This window comes from Puma concolor, chromosome A2 (genome assembly GCF_028749965.1).
Source record: "Puma concolor isolate L17-30 chromosome A2, mPumCon1.1.hap2, whole genome shotgun sequence".
Lineage (NCBI taxonomy): Eukaryota > Metazoa > Chordata > Mammalia > Carnivora > Felidae > Puma > Puma concolor.
The window spans coordinates 53817803-53838694 of NC_141668.1; the positions used below are offsets into that span (position 1 = coordinate 53817803).

At 41.2% G+C, this 20892-nt stretch overlaps 2 pseudogenes; one reads left to right on the plus strand and one right to left on the minus strand.

The window, feature by feature from the left end:
• Positions 1-14064: 14064 nt before the first annotated feature.
• On the minus strand, positions 14065-17354 carry LOC112866362 (keratin, type II cytoskeletal 7 pseudogene; annotated as a pseudogene).
• A 2517-nt stretch (positions 17355-19871) lies between these two features.
• Positions 19872-20358, plus strand: LOC112866985 (ADP-ribosylation factor-like protein 2-binding protein pseudogene; annotated as a pseudogene).
• Positions 20359-20892: the final 534 nt, after the last annotated feature.

Below are 20892 nucleotides of genomic sequence, written 5' to 3' on the forward strand. Positions count from 1 at the left end.
ATCTGCTGAACTGCCATCCTGCCACATTAATCTATATTCTTAAAAAGATATACTTGATCCACCCAGTTTTTTTTTTCTTTTTCAACTAGGTATTTTAGTTAGGCTCTAGGTTAAGCTACTGTAACCAAGAAAACCTGACAATTCAGTGGGTTAAATAAGACAGAACTTTATTTCTCTAAGAGACCAGAAGTAGGTAGACAGTCCGCATCATTGGGCAGCTCTGCTCCATGAGCTCTCTCTGGTGTCCAAGGTGGTAAAGCAGTTCAGCCATCCTACACACATGCTTACATCTGTGTGTCAAAGTGTCTGTTCCAGTTGTCACCACTTCTCAAGAGGCAAAAGAAAGAGGGGGAGTAGATTGATTTTAAGAACATGTCCCAAAAGTTGTACAAATCACTTCCGCTCAATTACACCATCTCTCCTGGGGCACGATGAGCACTGATAAAACCCATGCTTTTAATATTTGTCATTTAACTCTACGTGAAATTCACTCTATAGGACTGAAGAGAACTACTCACAAATTCACTTGAGTAGTACAGTTGTAGAAAAGCAAGAATAACATAGAGAAGGCTGGACGGCATTGAGTCTTAAGAGCCTCATTGGATAGGTATAATGAAAACGACCAACTACAATTATTGCTAGAACATTACCTACTATGACAACAACTGCAAAGGAACAAAAGGTAAAAACTAGTCCAATTCAGGGCAAATGCAAAGGGTGAAGGTCTTATTCTCTATTATTTAAGTATCTAATTATTGTTGCTATTATTAACCCATCTTATTCCAAAAAGTAATGATGGAAACACAATAAGGATACATAAATACAGAAGGTAACAAATTAGACCTACATAAGAAACTTTTTAAAAACAAAGGTAAGGGTATAAATGGGTCTAAGAAGCTGGCACTGCTTTGATAAGTGACTTTTAGCAGGTGGCAGCTTAGGCCATCAAAAAGACTGATTAGCTCCAAAATTCACAGCATTACTATGGTTATTTCCATTCAATTTCTATTCCTTCAGCTTAGTTCTCTGCGTGTGTCTTGCATTTTCATGGTACATGACTATCCACGCTGTTGCCTCTGCCTGCATACCATCTGCTCTACCTTCTCTTTAGCACAGTCTCCCCTAGCCCAGGCCAGGCAGTCGCTGCCTTTGGAGGTCTTCCCAGATTTTCCCCAACAGAGTTAGTCATTCTCTTTTGTACTCTCACAGTTATATGTACATTATAGCAGTCATAATCTAAACTTATGCTGAATTCCATTTATTTTGTGATAATATCCCCTTCAAAAAGGTGTATATTCATTAAGCATGCTCAATAAATGTTGCTGAATCTGTAAGAAAAAATATGCATTGCTAGCTGCACACTCTACTGAAAAATGCTCCTCATTGCGCATTCATCCTCACCATCTCTTGAGCACCCCATACTGCACAAGGAGCCATGCATAAGGATGTTCACTGCAACTTTACTTACAACTGTGAAAAACTAACAACCACCTAATTTGTCTATCAGTGAGTAGATATAGACATAAACTAAATTCATATGCTAGAATATAATATAGCAATTAAAATGAATAAATCAAAGCACATTTATTAGTCAATGGATTGTCTTTTCACTAAAAATCTAGGTAAATTTTTTTAAAGAAAAATAAATTTAAAAAAATAATAAGGACTCTTCCCTTAACCCCAATTTACCTCTAACTTCTGTCTTTATTTTTTTTAAGATTTTATTTTTAAGTAATCTCTACACCCAACATGGGGCTCAAACTTACAACCTTGATATCAAGAGTTTCATGCTCTGACTATTGAGCCAGCCAGGCATCCCTGTACCGTCTTTGTATGGCTTATTCTGGTATGAAGCTTAGGAACTGTGAACAAATTTCCATAAGCAGGAAGACAAGAGCTCAGAGGTTCTGTCCCATACAGTTCTCAAGTTTCTATCACATGGAGAAGTTCAAACCCTACATCTAGATACCCCTGAAGAATGTCTAAGTAATTCTTTGACCACCTGTTAGTGATGAAAAAAAGAAAAACTGAGAACGATGCTAATATACTTTAGCTCCAAGAAACTACTCAGAGTACTCAGAGAAAATGGAATTTTAAGATGCGGATTTAAAATCCTTAGCAGTTAACTATGCATTCATCCATTGGTGAGTGGAAAAGAATCCACAATGCAGAAAGGAAGACTAGAAAATCTCTACTCTTAAGAGAGAGGGCTCAGTGCTTCCTCCCCTTTAGGGGAGAACATTACACTCAACCCACTTTACCAAATTTCCAGAGTCTAAGGGAAAAATATGTTGGGAAGAATATTCAATGGGAAATCAGGAGATCTGGGCTTGTGATTATTCTCCATTTGCTCCCAACCCAGATTTATTCTCTGCCCTACTCCAAGTTCTGAGAGGCTGGACTCTCTGGATTATTTTACCCAGGCATCCAGTTGGGTTTGCCCAATGGGAGGCACTGACAGGAGATGGGAATAAGGAAAGCAAGAAATTGGGGAATTTCTCCCTCCTTTCCTTCCTGCATTGGTGCCACATTTGGGGCAGTGGCTGTGTCCCTCTACAACAGGTGTCAGGTAACATCTCCCCCAGGCTGTGGCTCTCAGAGGATTTAAGGCCTCAGGGAGACAATAGCTTCCTGCTGTCACTAGTTTCTAGGTGCCTGCCATGTGGGTTGCCTTAAGTTTACCCACACCTCTATAAAAATGACCTCATGAAAGTCCCTTCAGTTGAATCATCAGACACTGCCCCTAACAAGCTGCCCCTAACAAGCTGCAAGTGCCAAAACAAACCACTTCTCCATGAGCCTCAGTTTACTATTAAGTGAGGGAAAGACAGATGACATTCAAAGTTTCATCTACCTTGAACATTCTTCAATCCACTTGAGCCTGAGACAGGGTGGAATCCTCAAGTTTTTTCAGTACATCTGTTTAAAGATGCTCCTTTTAAGAGAAAGCTACAGATGTTTGCCTTCCCATTTTCATTCCTTCTGAAGGAAATGTTTCAGCAGAATGAACTTGAGTTGACAGCCTGTTGGGCCAAACATTTTCTTAAATTTCACTTCCCTCCCCTGCTCTGAGTCTTTGCAGAGAGATGCAGGGTGATCAGCCCTACTTAGATAATACTCACTGACAGGGACAGCTCAGAGCACCAGAGCCACCAACAAGCTTTTGGAAGCCCAAACTGATTTCAAGTCCCCAAACGACTTTGCTTTCCTGCCCTCTTTGCTCTCCAGTTCTTTTCCCTCTTTTCCAAACTCACCTCCTACTTCCTCCTTCATTTACTACTTCTTATTGACTCCTGTCCTTTGTGTGTCACTTCCCAAGACTATTGGGGGTACAAGAAATACAGATGTCTTGGTCCTATAGCCTCAATGGTTTATTCAAAGACCCGAACAGCATCAAGGCTGATCAGCAGCTTCTGAGCCTAATGCCAAGAAGCCTCTGCCTCTGCAGGCTATCAGTACCTCTACTGGAGTAAGACACCTCACAAAGCAGTCCACCTGGAATGGATGAGCAGCTGGCATAAAGGATATCTGGGGTTCTTCCAGCTAGGCACAAGGTAGAGATTGCCTGCCAGAACTGCTGACATGATCTGAATGTTTGCTTAATTTCTATTTGAGCACTCATTCCAGGGCTGGCAGGAAACTTAATTTCAGTCTGTTTTGGCATCCTTCATCTCTGTGTCTACAGAGAAGGCTATTTCTGGGTCACCAAGGCACTAGAGGACCTTCTGGTCATCAAGTCATACTTCATAGCATGGCCTCTTCAGATCTGAGTGAGCCTCCTTGCTGCTTCTTCAAGGCTGTTCCTCAGACCTTGGATCTTTTTATAGGCCTCCTTGGATAAACCACAGAGGCATTGCTTTCTCAGCACACTTCCAGGAAGAGAGGGCCAGGTTCCTTCTTCAGGATTCACAGACTCCTCTGCTCTCATCCACTCTAAACAGGAATTACAGTCTTCAAAAGGGAGGAAATCCTTCTCCTTCCTGTTTCTGATCAAGACACATTATCCATGCCCTCAATCTTCTCCTCTCTTTGGGCTTAGGCTTTTAAAGGCAAAAGTCAGGATTTCTGTCTTCTGCCCTACCACCTGCTTCCCCTGATTCAATAAGCACAGCACTAGCCCATTGCTTGAATAGGGGAAGGAAAAAGGAAGGGGCTGAGAGAGAAATATGAAAATAGATTACACATTCAAAGCTTCAGAGTAACACCATTCTTATCACAACTGATGTATACTTTCTTCAGTTCACATTTTAGCTAATGTCAACCTCCCAACATCACCTCCACCATTACATAGCTTTAACAATAAGTGTTAAACACTTTCCTTACACAGATAACTTAACAACACAGGGACACATGTTTAGTGAGTTTTGTAAGCATTTCCATCATGCACCCATTCCCAACCGGCAACCCACTGGGCCCTAGATACAATTGCCAGGGGTCTCTCAAAGCATCCTAGTGCTCTCTTAGACTGGTGCTAAGGAAATAATCCAAACAGCCTGGGAGTGCCACTGAAAGGGAGACAGGGAAAGAATCTTAAACGAAGCTCAAATCAAAAGCACAGGCTTTCCTGCAGGCAGGTTTTGAGTCCAAACTCCCACTTTGCCAACCATGAACAGTGTGATTTTAGGTCTCAGTTCCCTCTACTGTAAAATGTATATAACAACAGTACCTACTTGCTGCCATGAAACATGAGAGTGTACACAATACACCATCTTTAGCATTCGAGTGCTAAATAGGTTATCCTTGCCTTCATTAAGACTATCTAGAGGAGCCAAGATGGCAGAACAGCATGGAAGTTTTTTTGTGTCTCACATCCATGAAATACAGCCAGACCAACACTAAACCATACTGCACACCTAGAAAACTGATTGGAGGATTAACACAACAATAGGCACAACCTGAACCACAGAACTCAGCAGGTACCTCATGCGGAGAGGTGAACTGGGGGAGAGAGAAGCTGTGGAGGGCAGGGAGCCATTTTTGTGTGTGGAGAGAGAATGGAGATGGGGGGAGAATATGGGAAAAACACCCCCCAACCCAAATGCAGCCAGAGAGAAAGTGGAAAGTGGAAACAGCTGCAGGGACTAAACTAAAAAGGGAGAAAGGAGAAAGGAGAGGGTTTAAATTCCATTAAGACTCTATAAACAGGGGGAGCACAGAGTCTGAAACACCATAGCTCAATACCTGGTGGTGTTCTGGTGGGAAGGGTGAATCCCAGGAGCAGAGTGAAGTCCAGGGGTCTTTGGGCCACACAAGAGAGGCGGTTCCCCTGCTGGGAGGACACCTGGTAGAGGTGGTGTGTCACCCCCATCCCCCGCTACAGGCAGAGACCCAGTGGATCTGGGAGAACAATCATATTTGCTGGTGCTGGAACAAAGTCGCTGGGGATGAAGCCTGGTGCCAGATGCGTGTTGTGATAGGCCACAATCCCAGAAACACTGCTGCTACATGATCGCATGAAATTTTTCTGGGGCATGCAGGCTGGCACCCAGCCACAGACTCTGGGCATTGGCAGCAGCACGGTCCTGCAAACGTTCCTGGGTGTGGCCATACCTGGCCATTGCTCAATAAGACTCTCCCACAGAGGGGCAGAACAGGTCAAATCCACAGTTCCTCAAAAATAAGGGGTCAGAAAAAACAGCCGCATCTGAGATAAAACTCAGGAGGGAGGCGCTGCATGGGTCTTGGACATGCACTGTGTAAAAGCAGAGAGTGGATGGAAGCCAAAGACAAAGGACAGGTGCTTGATTGCTGATCAGGGAGAACAGAGTTCGGATACTACAGTCTGGCTAGCTGTGTGACACCATTATCATAGCTCCTGTGCATGCACATACACACCTACAAGCACCACAACAATCCACCCCAGTAAGCTAAGCAGCGCCATCTACTGGAGAACAGAGCCGTTACACTAACCCCTGCGCAACTGGGCCAACCTCATTCTTCAGGAACAAGAGTCTCTCCACCTGCTTAGTTTATGGACTATAAAGCAGTTCATAGTTTGATTTCTAGGGGAAATGAAGTAATTTCAGTCGTATTTCAGTCTGTTTGCCAGTCCATCTATTTAATTTCTTTTTTTTCTTTTATCTCTTTTTCATTGGTTTTCTTTTTCTTAAATACAGAGAGAAAACTTATTTTTATCTTCAATTTTTACTAAAATAGTTTTCTTTAATTTTTCTCAACTATATTTTTTACTTTTGTGGAAATTTTTCAAATTCTATTTTTCTTCCATCATTTCATTTTATTCTGCTTCAGTGTATTCATTTTTTCAAATTTTAAATGTTTCCTTTTTCTTTTCTTTCCCCTTTTTTCTCTAATCTATCAAGCCCCTTTCAACACCCAGACCAAAACACACCTAGCAAATAGAATCATTTATTTGATTTTGTGTGCATGTGTGTTTTTAATTTTTTAACTTTAACATTTTTTTAATTTTTATTTTTTTTATTTTTTTACCTCATTAATTCCTTTTCTCCCTTCAAAATGATGAAATGAAGGAATTCACTCCAAAAGAAAAAGCAGGAAGAAATGACACCCAGGGACCTAACCAACACAGATACAAGCAAGATGTCTAAACCAGAATTTAGAATCACAATAATAAGAATACTAGCTGGAGCCGAAAATATATTAGAATCCTTTTCTGCGGAGATAAAAGAAGTAAAATCTAGTCAGGATGAAATAAAAAATGCTATAACTGAGCTGCAATCTCAAATGGATGCCGCAGCAGCAAGGATGCATTAGGCAGAACAGAGAATCAGTGATATAGAGGACAAACTACTGGAGGATAATGAAGCAGAAAAAAAAGAGGGAGACTAAGTCAAAAGAGCACAATTTAAGAATTAGAGAAATCAGTGACTCATTAAAAAGGAATAACATCAGAATCATAGGGGTCCCAGAAGAGGAAGAGAGAGAAATAGGGATAGAAGGGTTATGTGAGCAAATCATAGCAGAAAACTTTCCTAACCTGGGGAGAGATATATACATCAAAATCCAGGAAGCACAGAGGACTCCCATTAGATTCAACAAAAACCAACCATCAGCAAGGCATATCATAGTCAAAGTCACAAAACACTCAGGCAAGGAGAGAATCATGAAAGCACCAAAGGAAAAAAATGTCCCTAACATACAAGGGAAGACAGATCAGGTTTGCAGCAGACTTATCCACAGAAACTTGGCGGGCTAGAAAGGAATGGCAGGATATATTCAACGTGCTTAATCAGAAAAATATGCAGCCAAGAATTCTTTATCCAGCAAGGCTGTCATTTAAAATAGAAGGAGAGATTAAAAAGTTTCCCAGACAAACAAAAATTAAAGGAGTTTGTGACCACTAAACCAGTCCTGCAAGAAATTTTAAGGGTGACTCTCTAAGGGGAGAAAAGATGAATGAATGAATACCAAAAGCAACAAATATTAAAAAGGACTAGAGAACACCACCAGAAACTCCAACTCTACAAGCAACATAATGGCAGTAAATTCATATCTTTCAGTACTCACTGTAAATGTCAATGGACTCAATGCTCCAATCAAAAGACATACGGTAACAGAAGGATAAGAAAACAAGATCCATTTATATGCTGTTTACAAGATACCCACTTTAGACAGAAAGACACCTTCAGATTGAAAGTAGGGATGGAGAACCATCTATGATGCTAATGGTCAACCAAGGAAAGCCAGAGTAGCCACTTAAATCAGACAATCTAGACTTTAAAATAAAGACTATATCAAGAGATGAAGAAAATCATTATATCATAATGAAGGGGTCTATCCACGAAGAGGACCTAACAACCGTAAACATTTATAGGCTAAATATGAAGGCAACTAAATATATAAATCAGTTAATCACAAACATAAAGAAACTCATCGATAGTAATATCATAATAGTAGGAGACTTCAACACCCCACTCACAGCAATGGACAGATCATCTAATCAAAAAATCAATAAGGAAACAATGGCTTTGAAGGACACACTGGACCAGATAGACTTACCAGATATTTTCAAAACATTTCGTCCTAAAGCAATGGTATATACATTCTTCTCCAGTGTACACATTCTCCAGAACAGACCACACACTGGGACACAAATCATCCCTCAGCAAGTACAAAAAGATCGAGATCATACCATGCGTATTTTCAGAACATAATGCTATGAAACTCGAAATCAACCACAAGAAAAAAACTGGAAAGGTAACAAATACTTGGAGACTAAAGACCATCCTACTAAAGAATGAATGGGCTAACCAAGAAGTTAAAGATTAAATTAAAAAGTACATGGAAGCCAATGAAAATGATAACACCACAACCCAAAACCTCTGGGACGCAACAAAGGCAGTCATAAGAGGAAAGTATATAGCAATCCAGGCCTTACTAAAGAAGGAAGAAAGATCTCAAATACACAGCATAACCTTACACCTTAAGGAGCTGGAAAATAAAAGCAAATAAAAGCAAAAATCAGCAGAAGACAGGAACTAATAAATATTAGAGCAGAAATTAATGCTATTGAAACAAACAAACAAAAAACAATAGAACAGATCAATGAAACCAGAAGCTGGTTCTTTGAAAGAATTAACAAAATTGATAAACCACTAGCCAGTTTGATCAAGAAGAAAAAGGAAAGGACCCAAATAAATAAAATCAAGAATGAAAGAGGAGAAATCACAATCAACACAGCAGAAATAAAAACAATAATAAGAGAATATTATGAGCCATTATATGCCAATAAAATGGGCAATCTGGAAGAAATAGACAAATTCCTAGAAACATATACACTACCAAAACTGAAACAGGAAGAAAGAGAAAATTTGAACAGACCCATAACCAATAAGGAAATCGAATTAGTAATCAAAAATCTCCCAAAAAACAAGAGTCTGCGGCCAGATGGCATTCCAGGGGAATCTTTCCAAACATTTAAGGAAGAGTTAACACCTATTCTCTTGAAGCTGTTCCAAAAAACAGAAATGGAAGGAAAACTTCCAAACTCTTTCTGTGAAGCCAGCATTACCTTGATTCCAAAACCAGGCAGAGACCCCACCAAAAAGCAGAATATTGACCAATTTCCCTGATGAACATGGATGCAAAAGTCCTCAACAAGATATTAGCCAACCGGATCCAACAATACATTAAAAAAATTATTCACCATGACCAAGTGGGATTTATACCTGGATGCAGGGCTGGCTCCATATCCATAAAAGACCAATGTGATTCATCACAACAATAAAAGAAAGGACAAGAACTTTATGATCCTCTCAATAGATGCAGAGAAAGCATGTGACAAAATACATCATCCTTTCTTGCTAAAAACCCTCAAGAAAGTAGGGATAGAAGGAGCATACCTCAAGATCATATAAGCCATATATGAACGACCCAATGCTAATATTATCCTCAGTGGGGAAAAACTGAGAGCTTTCCCCCTAAGGTCAGGAACAAGACAGGGATGTCCACTCTTGCCACTGTTATTCAACATAGTATTGGAAGTCTTAGCCTCTGCAGTCAGACAACACAAAGAAATAAAAGCATCCAATTCGGTCCAGAGAAGGTCAAACTTCCACTCTTCGCAGATGACATGATACTCTATATGGAAAACCCAAAAGATTCCACCAAAAAACTGCTAGAACTGATTCATGAATTCAGCAAAGTTGCAGGATATAAAATCAATGCACAGATAGGTTGCATTCCTATACACCAACAATGAAGCAACAGAGAAATCAAGGAATCGATCCCGTTTACAGTTGTACCAAAAACCATATACCTAGGAATAAATCTAACCAAAGAGGTGAAAAAATCTACACACTGAAAATTATAGAAAGCTCATGACAGGAATTGGAGAAGGCACAAAAACAATGGGAAAAGATTCCATGCTCCTTGATAGTGAGAACAAATATTGTTAAAATGTCGATACTACCCAAAGCAATCTACATATTCAATGCAATCCCTATCAAAATAACACCAGCATTCTTCACAGAGCAAGAACAAACAATCCTAAAATGTGTATGGAACCAGAAAAGACCCCGAATAGCCAAAGCAATCTTGAAAAAGAAAACCAAAGCAGGAGGCATCACAATCCCAGACTTCAAGCTATACTACACAGCTGTAATCATCAAGACAGTATGGTACTGGCACAAGAACAGACACTCAGATCAATGGAACAGAATAGAGAACCCAGAAATGGACCCACAAACGTATGGCCAACTCATCTTTGACAAAGCAGAAAAGAATATTCAATGGAATAAAGACAGTCTCTTCAGCAAATGGTGCTGGGAAAACTGGACAGCGACATGCAGAAAAAAGAACCTGGACCTCTTTCTTACACCATACACAAAAATAAACTCAAAATGGATGAAAGACCTCAATGTAAGGCAGGAAGCCATCAAAATCCTTGAAGAGAAAGCAGGCAAAAACCTCTTTCATCTTGGCCACAGCAACTTCTTACTCAACACATCTCTGGAGGCAAGGGAAGCAAAAGCAAAAATGAACTACTGGGACTGCATCAAAATAAAAAGCTTCTGCACAATGAAGGAAATAATCAGCAAAATTAAAAGTCAACTGACAGAATGAAAGAAGATATTTGCAAACGACATATCAGATAAAGGGTTAGTATCCAAAATCTATAAAGAACTTACCAAACTCAATACCCAAAAAACAAATAATCCAGTGAAGAAATGGGCAAAACACATGAATAAACAGTTCTCCAAGGAAGACATCCAAATGGCCAACCGACACATGAAAAAAATGCTCAATATCACTTATCATCAGGGAAATACAAACCAAAACTGCCATGAGATACCACCTCACACCTGTCAGAATGGCTAGCATTAACAACTCAGGCAACAACAGATGTTGGTGAGGATGCAGAGAAAGAGGATCTCTTTTGCATTGTTGGTAGGAACGCAAGCTGGTGCAGCCACTCTGGAAAACAGTATGGAGGTTCCTCAAAAAATTTAAAATAGAACTACTCTATGACCTAGCAATTGTACTACTAGGCATTTATGCAGGGGGTACAGGTGTGCTGTTTTGAAGGGGCACATGCACCCCAATGTTTATAGCAGCACTATCAAGAATAGGCAACGTATGGAAAGAGCCCAAATGTCCATCAATGGATGAATGGGTAAAGAAGATGTATAGATAGATAGATAGATAGATAGATAGATAGATATACATACACACACACACACACACACACACACACAAAATGGAGTATTGCTCGGCAATATATATACACACACAATGGAGTATTAGTCAGCAATAAAAAAATGAAATCTTGCTATTTGCAACTATGTGGATGGAACTAGAGGGTATTATGCTAAGCAAAATTAGTCACAGAAAGACAAATATCATATGACTTCACTCATATGAGTACTTTAAGACACAGAAGAGATGAACACAAGGAAAGGGAAGCAAAATATAATATAAAAATAGAGAGGGGGACAAAACGTAAGAGACTCTTAAATATGGAGAACAAACAGAGGGCTACTGGGAGGGATTGTGGGAGGGGGGATAGGCTAAATGGGTCAGGGGCATTAAGGAATCTACTCCTGAAATCATTGTTTTACTATATGCTAACTAATTTGGATGTAAATCTTAAAAAATAAAAAATTTAAAAAAAGATTATCTAGTACATGTGCCCCAAACTCTTCTGAAGCTCTTCTGGCCCCTTCCTGTCCATGGGGATCTAAAAAGACATATTGGTTACAAAAAAGACAAAGCAGACATATGGTTACAAAAAAGACAAAGCAGAGGTGTCTAGGTGGCTCAGTCGGTTAAGTAAGTGACTCTTGGCTTCAGCTCAGGTCATGATCTCATAGTTCATGAGATCAAACCCCACATTGGGCTTTGTGCTGAAAGCACAGAGCCTGCTTGGGATTCTCTCTCTTCCTCTCTCTCTCTGCCCATCCCTCTATCTCACTCTCAAAATAAACAAACTTTAAAAAGGAAAAGCAAGTAACATGGTGCCCATGGTGCAATCTCAGGAACCAGGAAAACTACATTTGGTCTCCCAATGACATGTCAGGTGATAATTCACTAGGCATTGCATTGGACGCTACTAATGCATGTACAGCTTCACCAGCATAATAGAAGCACTTGCAATCCCAACATGGAGGGTTGCAGAAGGCTCTTAGAAAGCATGATGCCTAAAACCAGTCTGGAAGAAAGAGTTGAAAGTTTCCAGGTGGGTTGGAGAGATGAGAATGAGGGAGATTCAAAACAGTAACTTTAGAGCATGCAAAGTAGAAAGTGAAAATGGAAGTCAGGTCATAAAGAGCCTTGCAGATCATACTGAGAACTTCAGACTTTATTCTGAAGCTACTAGGAAGTCACCAAAGGATGTTAAGAAGTGAAATAGTTAGATTTAATTTTAAAAATGAAATCTGGTGTTAGTGTGGGAAATGAGTAGGAAGCAGAAAGACCTGTAGTAGGAAAACAGATAGGAAGCAATTGTAGTAATCCAGGTAAGATGTGATAGTGCTCTAAACTAAGTCAGTGGTGATGGCAAAGAGAGGGTGCATACTAATAATTATAATAGATAATATTTTTGTTTCCTATATGTCAGACACTGTTCCAAGGCCTTTTTATGGGTTAAGTCATTTAAAGTTCATCTAAGCTCTTTCTGTCAGGTTTCTTTATTATTCCAAATTATCAGATGGGGAAAATGAGGCAGGGTCACACAGACAGCAAGCACACAGAGCCAGAATTCCAACTTGGGCAATCTTCTCCAAAGTTCTAACCATCATCCTGTGCTCCTAGGAGATTAATGGAAGGAATTACCAAATTGGTTGTGGAGTTTTGATAGAGGGAGAAGTCAAGGGTTATGTCTAGTCTTGGATAACTGAGTTGATAATGAAGAAAAAGGAATTGCAGACGATGATGGACTTGTTTGGGAGAACGTGACTTTCACACGCCCACTAGACATCTAAGGAGAGATGTCAAATAGGCAGTTGGCACCTTGGCAACTGGAGGGAGACTGTGTCTTACTCACATTTAAGTCCTCAGCACCTCAACTGTTAGTAGGTACTTAATAAGTGTGCATTCGATGACTGGAAATTTGGGAGTCATCAACAGAAACTATGAGAGGACTTGTGATCACTCAGGAAAAGAATATAATGTAAGAAGAGAAATGGATCAGTGGTAGATTCTATCTGAGAAAGAACCAACATCTGAGGAGAACACACAGGAAGATCAGCCACAAGGGTGTTCATTCAACGTATTTTAAATCCTCCATCTATAAAATATGGAAAGCAATACTTCCCTCCTTACCTGGTGGTGAGGAAAGGAGGGTGACAAGATAGGAAATAGAGAAATTATCAGCATTGATTAAAATTATCAACACTTAGTTTATAACTAAGCATCTAATCTGCTATGAGAAAATACCCAGCAAGACTTCTAAATAAAAAGATGACTTGGACAGTGAAGAACACGAATGAGGGGAGGATAGAGTCTGGCTGGCCAGTGCAAACCCTACCAAGCTCTGCCTATCAGACAAGGCATGACTTGAATCCCACCCCTGTCAGAGACTTTTCCTGCCCACTTCACTTACTGATGGGACCTGGTACAGACACAGCATCCCTGAAAATGTACACTAGCTGGGTTCATTTCAAAGAAAGCCAGGCTACTTCAAATCCATATTTAGCTGCAAAAATCCCAAACCAATGATTTCTGGGATACCAGAATTTAGGATAAAATGAAGATTATTGAAAAATATATATACATACATACATATTTAAATTTTTTTAATGTTTATTTCTTTTTGAGAGACAGAGAGTGCAAGCAGGGCAGGGACAGAGAGAGAGGGGGACAGAGGATCCAAAGCAGGCTCTGCACGGACAGCAACAAGTCCGATATAGAACTCAAACACATGAACTGCAAGATCATGACCTCAGCCGAAGTCAGACATGCAACCAACTGAGCCACCCAGATGCCTCTATTGAAATATATTTTTTAAAGGGGTTTGTATTATTTTTAATAATGTTTACTATCCATTCACTGATAAAAAGGTGAACTAGTACTTGATTTTTCCCACAGACACATAATACTTAGTGGCATTCCCACCAATATATAACATCTCTAGACATTTGATTTTATTATTCCTAAGCAGGTAAAGTTTATTACCATCATTTGTTTTTTGTTTTTGTTTTTGTTTTGGGGGGTGTTTTGTTTTGCTTTCCAGAAAGGCTGCTTTATTGGAAACTATTCTGACATCATTTTTCAGACTCCGTGGCAGTCTTGGGCCCAGGGATGGGAGTCCTCTTATGACCATGGGGGGGGCAGGGGTAGGGTCTCCACACACCAGGGCTCATTTTCCTATGGCTCCTGTGAATGGCAGCTGAGGACTTGATAGAACAGAACTTGATGGTCCCAGGCCCTCCACCGCGGGAAAAGCTCAGGGCATTGCCCTGCATGGCTCCCCCAAAGGCCAACATGACCAGCCCACTGCCACCTCTGCCAGTGGAGTTCACCACAGAGATATTCACACCTCACACACCATCTCTGGCCAAGTGGCTCTCCTTGCCCTCCAGCAGCTTGCAGTAGGTGGTGATCTCAATGTCCAGGGCCAACTTGACATTCATGAGCTCCTGGTACTCACACAGCTGCAGTGCCACGTCCTGCTTGGCTTGCTGCAGGGCAGCCTCTAGCTCCTCCTGCTTGGCATGTGCATCCTTGAGTGCCAGTGCCTCCCCCCACCCATTCTTCCTCCTTAGCAACGGCAGCCTCCAACATAGCACATTGGTTCTTTATATTGTTGATATCAGTCTGCAGCCTCTGAATCTCACAGTTCATCTCCAGAGTCTCCATTGGGGTTTTCCAGAGGTCATCCTCGTGCTTCCTGGCCTGGGCCTGGAGGGTCTCAAACTCGGTCTGGTACCAGGCCTCAGCCTCAGCCTGGGTGCATACTTGGCCTTTATCTCCGTTATGATGCCATCCAGGTCCATGGACAGCACCACAGATGTGTCCAAGATCTGGGAGTGCCTACTCTGGCTCAGACAAGGTCTTGAAGAAGTTGATCTCACCATTCAGAGCATCCACCTTGGCCTCCACCTCCACCTTGTTCATGTGGAAGGAATTCACATCCTTTTCAGCAGCACCAACTCATTCTCAATAGCCATTCAACAGTTAATTTCAACCTCCTACTTGTCTTAAAGTCTTCCACAACATCCTGCATGTTTCAAAGATCTGCCTCCAGGTGGCCCCCGTCCAGCTGCAGCAACTCAAGCTGCCTCCACAGGCCAGCAATGTGGGCCTCAAAGGTGTCATGGAGATGGCTGCTCTAGGCTGACTTCTGCTCCTACAGCAGGGCCTGCTTGGTCTCCAGCAGCTTGTTCTGTTGCTCCAGAAACCACACCTCATCAATGAAGGAGACAAACTTGTTGTTGAGGGTCTTGATCTGCTTGTGCACCTCCTGGTACATCTGCTGGATAGAAGGGCCGATGTCCACCTGCAGCAGAGCCAAGAAGACTCTGATTGATGGTGACCTCACAGATCTCAGTGCCAACTGGACACCTGTAGGCTGAGAACAGGGCTATGCATGGCCAAGAGGCACCCAGACCATAAAAGTGGCTGTTGCTGAAGTTTCTGGGGCTAAGGAGCTCAGGTGCACCTGGGTGGCCCACCCCAATAAAGTGACGGAACTGGAGCTGAAGACCTGGGAGCTTAAGTATGTAGACATGCTGGCTGGACCAGGCTGGACATAGTGGCAGGTACAAGGGAGCCGAACTCCCTTACCATCATTTGTAATGGGTCAGTCAGATGCAGAGTTGTCAGATATACCAAATAAGAAACAAGATGCCCAGTTAAATTTGAAATTTAGATAAATAATTTTTAGTACAAGTATGTCCCAAACGTTACATGGCCTGACATGTACATAGAACTAGACATCCTATATTTTATTTGGATAGCTATTCTAATAGCTATGATCTTCTTTTTGTAGGATTCATAACATGAATCTGTCTCAGAGATTTGAAGCCCTCTGGTGTGGCAGATAAAAGAGTTCTATCCTTGCTGGTTAGGGACTAGGTCTGCTGAGGTGAGAGCAGGCTGGGTGGCTGGTTCATATATAAGATGCAGCCTGGACCTCTGGTTCTCCATATTCACTTCTCTTCTGAGCTCTCAAACCTACCAGGAAATCCCAAAACTCTGACAAAGAAATAGGTTGGACAACTTGAACATCAGCTCTGAGGGTAATAACAACTCCTTTTTTACATTTGTATTCCATGCTGAATTCCCCTCTTCTACTTTTAGCTTTATTTACCTTTATTTTCTGTTTTGCTTCAATTCTCTGAGAATTCCCTGAACTGGTGAAAAGTTCTCTAACTGTGGACCCAGCAGAGTGGCCATTGTGAAACTAAAGAGAAGCTGATCCTGTGCTCAGTCCACAGACAGACAAAACTTTGCTTCTCACTACACCCAGATGTAGATATAGATAGATATAGATTAGATATAGATATAGATATAGATATAGATATAGATATAGATATAGATATAGATATAGATATAGATATAGATATAGATATAGATAATTGTCAAGTTAGCTAACATACGAGGTATGCAGTGTGCTCTTGGCTTTGGGAATAGATTCCCATGATTCATCACTTACATTCAACACCCAGTGTTCATCCCCACAAGTGCCCTCCTCAATGCCAATCACCCATATTCCCCACACTCACACCCTCATCAACCCTCAGTTTTTCTGTATTTAAGAGTCTCTCATGGTTTGCCTTCCTCTCTATTTGTAACTATTTTTTTCTTTCCCTTCCTCCAAGGTCTTCTGTTCAGTTTCTCAAAATCCACATAGGAGTGAAAACATGATATGTCTTTCTCTGACTGATTTATCTCACTTAGCATAATACCCTCCCGTTTCATCCACGTTGTTGCAAATGGCAAGATTTCATTCTTTTTCGTTGCCAAGTAGTATTCCATTGTGTGTGTGTGTGTGTGTGTGTGTGTGTGTGTGTGTACATTTGTATACACACACACACACACACACATACATACCACATCTACTTTATCCATTCATCAGGTGATGGATATTAGGCTCTTTCCATAATTTGGCTATTGTTGAAAGTGCTGCTGTAAACATTGGGGTACATCTGTGCCTATGAATCAGCACTCCTGTATCCTTAGGATAAATTCCTAGCAGTGCTATTCCTGGGTCATAGGGTAATTCTATTTTTAATTTTTTGAGGAACCTACACACTGTTTTCCAGAGTGACTGCTCCAGTTTTTATTTCCACCAACAGTGTAAGAGCGTTCCCATTTCTCCACATTCTGGCCAACATTTGTTGTTTCCTGAGTTGTTAATTTTAGCCATTCTGATTGGTCACTACACCCAGATTAGAAGCAAGGATACCATCTTTCAAACCATCATAATCATCCATATATGAATTATGTATTGTTCGAAGACATTTACAAAAGTATCCACGTGTCTATCCACCTCTTCACAAGTTCTACCAACAATTGATACTGATCACCTTATTTTACTAATAAAGCAAAACCAAACCCCACCTCATGGAAAGGTACTGGTGTTGGAACAAGGTCAGAGTCCCACTTAGTGACAAGCAAAGACACAATAATTATGGTGGTTTTTGAACACTCAAGGCTTTATGCACCAGGCTGTTCATCCTCAGTGAACATAAAAAGCCTGTGTTTGCTCTTTGTGTTATTATCAAGGTGTATTATCTTTGGGTATTATCAAGGTGTTCTTTAGTTCATAATGCTTTGAATAGAGAAAATTTTAAAATACTCTTTTTGCCCCTTCCATTCTCTATACTTCATATGGTTCCTTCCATTCCTTGTCCTTAGGATTTTATCACTATCTGTAAAGCCAAATCACATTCTTAAGATTTCCCAGGATGGTCTCAAGGACTCAGTTCTCAATGGCTAGTAAAAGAATTCATTCTTACATCTGTTGACCATATGTCAACACCAAATCTATGCTAGGTGTTTCATATCATATAAGCATTTTATAATGCATATAGGACAGAAACTCATATGTGCAAGGTACTGAACAAAGACAGTTAACACTTCACAAAACAAAATTAAAAATACATTATTGTACTAAAAATTAAAAAGACAATAAATGTTCCTTGAAGTTTAAGTTCAGTTTTATAAGTTCAGATAACTGCTAAATTGATAATCTTGATACAGATGAAAGAAGGAAACATGTTTTCTCTTCTCCCTGGAGAGGAAAATGCATTATCTTCTCTTCACAGCTTTCAGGTACCTGACACCTGAACTTGGCCTTGAGCCAGTGAGTGACTCACTTACTCAGTTACTGCCAAGGTAATGAAAGGGTCTTTTGTTCCATCAGTTGCAAGTTTTTGCAAGATGTTAGACAGAAACACAGTTTAGAAATGTGGTGTCCACCCTCTCAGTAAGGGAGCCCAGAGTCCTGGGTCCCCATGGTGGCTCATACTTGGTCTCAGATAGTCTATCAAAGAGGCAGTGTGAAGAGATCCAGGCTCCAAGACTCCTAAGCCAAGCTGAGAAGAACTGCCCAGGTAATGGCTTTGGCTCCGCTGGAACATTCATCCAGGCAGAGATAGCACAGGGGAGCTTGATGGCACAAATCTTCATTTAGGCAGCAACTTGACTTAATTATGCAGTTTCAGTCAAATTATTCAGCATTTCTGAGCCTCCCTTCTTCCCCCTCAGGTGATAACAAAGATCCTGAACCACCGTCACTCAGCTATTCTGAGGGATAGGTAACATAATCAAAGGATGTTCAAGAAGACATAAAATGATAGCCTTAAACTATTCAGCCTTCATTTTACCTACCACTATGTCCCTAAGACCACATCAAATCCAGAGCACACGTTTGCTTCAGAAGACTTTTTTGGGAAAATTTCTGGGAACAGATGAAGTTCAGGTGAAAGAGGAGGTGAAGCATTTAGGATATATATTGATATAGATATGGGTTTTTGTTTTGCCTTCTTTTCTTCTATTTTGGTTTCTTAATGATATGACCTTAAACTAGGTGATTTTTTTTCACCTTTCTTGGTCTCCATTTCAATATCTGTAACATAAGAAATTTCCACTTGAATGCTCGATGAGCTTCTTGAAGCTAACTGTACTGAATCAAATTCTCCAAACTAGCCCACGACAATGGCTGTCAGGCTGTCCATGCTGTAATGGCTCATCCAGACACTTGGGGTCTGTCTCCCTTGACTCTGCTCTCTTATACCCCACATCCAATCCATTTACAAATCCTGTTGGCTCTACCCCCAAAACAACCACAATATCCAACCATGCTTCCCACTCTCATGAAATTCCTCTGTAATAACTGGAACTCATTATCCTCTATCACCTCTCCCTGAAGAATTGAATCATCTCTAATTGCTCTTTCCACTTTTCCCTTGTTTGTCTGCTTTTTCCCAGTAATTTCCTAAACACTCTGTATCTCTGCCTAAGGATCCTGATGGTAAAGTATGAGACAAAGGTTTCTGTGTCCCAGAGAGCAGAAGTAAGGAATAGGCATTGAAATAGGAAAGGAGGTCGAGTCAACAAAAGAAAAGTGTAGCTCAATCAACTGATGTTTTGTCCTCAGGGGAACTTGTAAAGGGCACCATGAATACATCTCAGAACCATGCACCTGGGAGAAGGGAAAAAGCATTAGCTTCTGTCTCCCAGTGATCAATGGATGCTCCAAGGGCCTGTTGTCTACCCAACCACCTGCCAAATTGGGTAGTACACGTGTGAGTCTAAGGGGATGTCCTATACAATAGCCTTAGAGGAGCCCAGGGCAGGACAGTAGGTATGTGGCACAAGCCAGCAGTGAGGCTTGGCTGGGAGCAACCCCAGTGTGGGTAATGGAGGCCTCACAGATGCATATTGGGCTCTTGGCTGGGCCCAGCTGCACCCAGGGTAGGGTCCCGCAGGTGATTGCAGTGACAGGGATGGATGTAGAGGAAGAGAGCTTTGCGCTGTCCTTCTCTTCCACCTCCAATGCAGAATGATGCTGTGATCGGATATTTACAGGACTTTATCATGGATGATGAGTTCCAGTTATTACAGAGGAAGTCTATGGACAAGTACTATCAGGAGTTTGAAGACATGGAAGAAAATAAACTCACTTACGTGCCTATTTTTAACAAATGTATGTCTTTGCTAGAAAAGTATATTGAAGAACAGCTGCTGGAGCAGATTCCTGGATTTAACATGGTGACTTTCCCAACAACTCTATAGCACCATAAAGATGAAGTGGCTGGTGACACAGTTGACATGCTGCTCACATTTACAGATTTTCTGGCCTTTAAAGAAATGTTTCTGGACTATAGAACAGAAACAGAAAAGTGGGAACTGGATTTAAGCAGTGGTTTAGTGGTGACTTCATTGTGCAAATCACCTTCTCTGCCATCTTCCCTGCATGACCTGCAGCCCTAGGTCCCACCATCAGACAATGGGATCTTTCTGGACATTGCCAGCCCAATAGACTGGAAGAGGCTTTGGCTAATGTGACAGAATACATCTTGGAAATACTGACTCTGTTCCCCAACTCTTCATTAATTTTAAGTATTGACGGGTCAGAAGACAAATCATCTAACCCTCCTGGGACCCTGAAGCAACTTCTTGTCTTCAGTAATCCTAGCACTCCTCCCCCAAGTAGACCCCTCTCTCAGGCCTCTGAGTCAGGCTCCTCTGGAGCAAGTCCAAAGCCAGCATTCCACCCTGGCCCCTTCCCCAACATACATATTGGTAGGTCTACAGCATTTGGAAGAACCCACCACTTCCAGCCCTCTTTGTCTCATCAGGCTCCACATGTCCACCAGGCCTTTTGTGTGCTCACAGCTTTTTACATGCATCAGTTTCAGTCCCGCAGCCACAAAGGGGTTTTTGTCTGTTTGGGAACATTTCTCTAGGGTGTTACTCAAGCCAGCTGAGCTTTCTGAAGCAGCTCCCTTTCCAGCTAGTATTGGC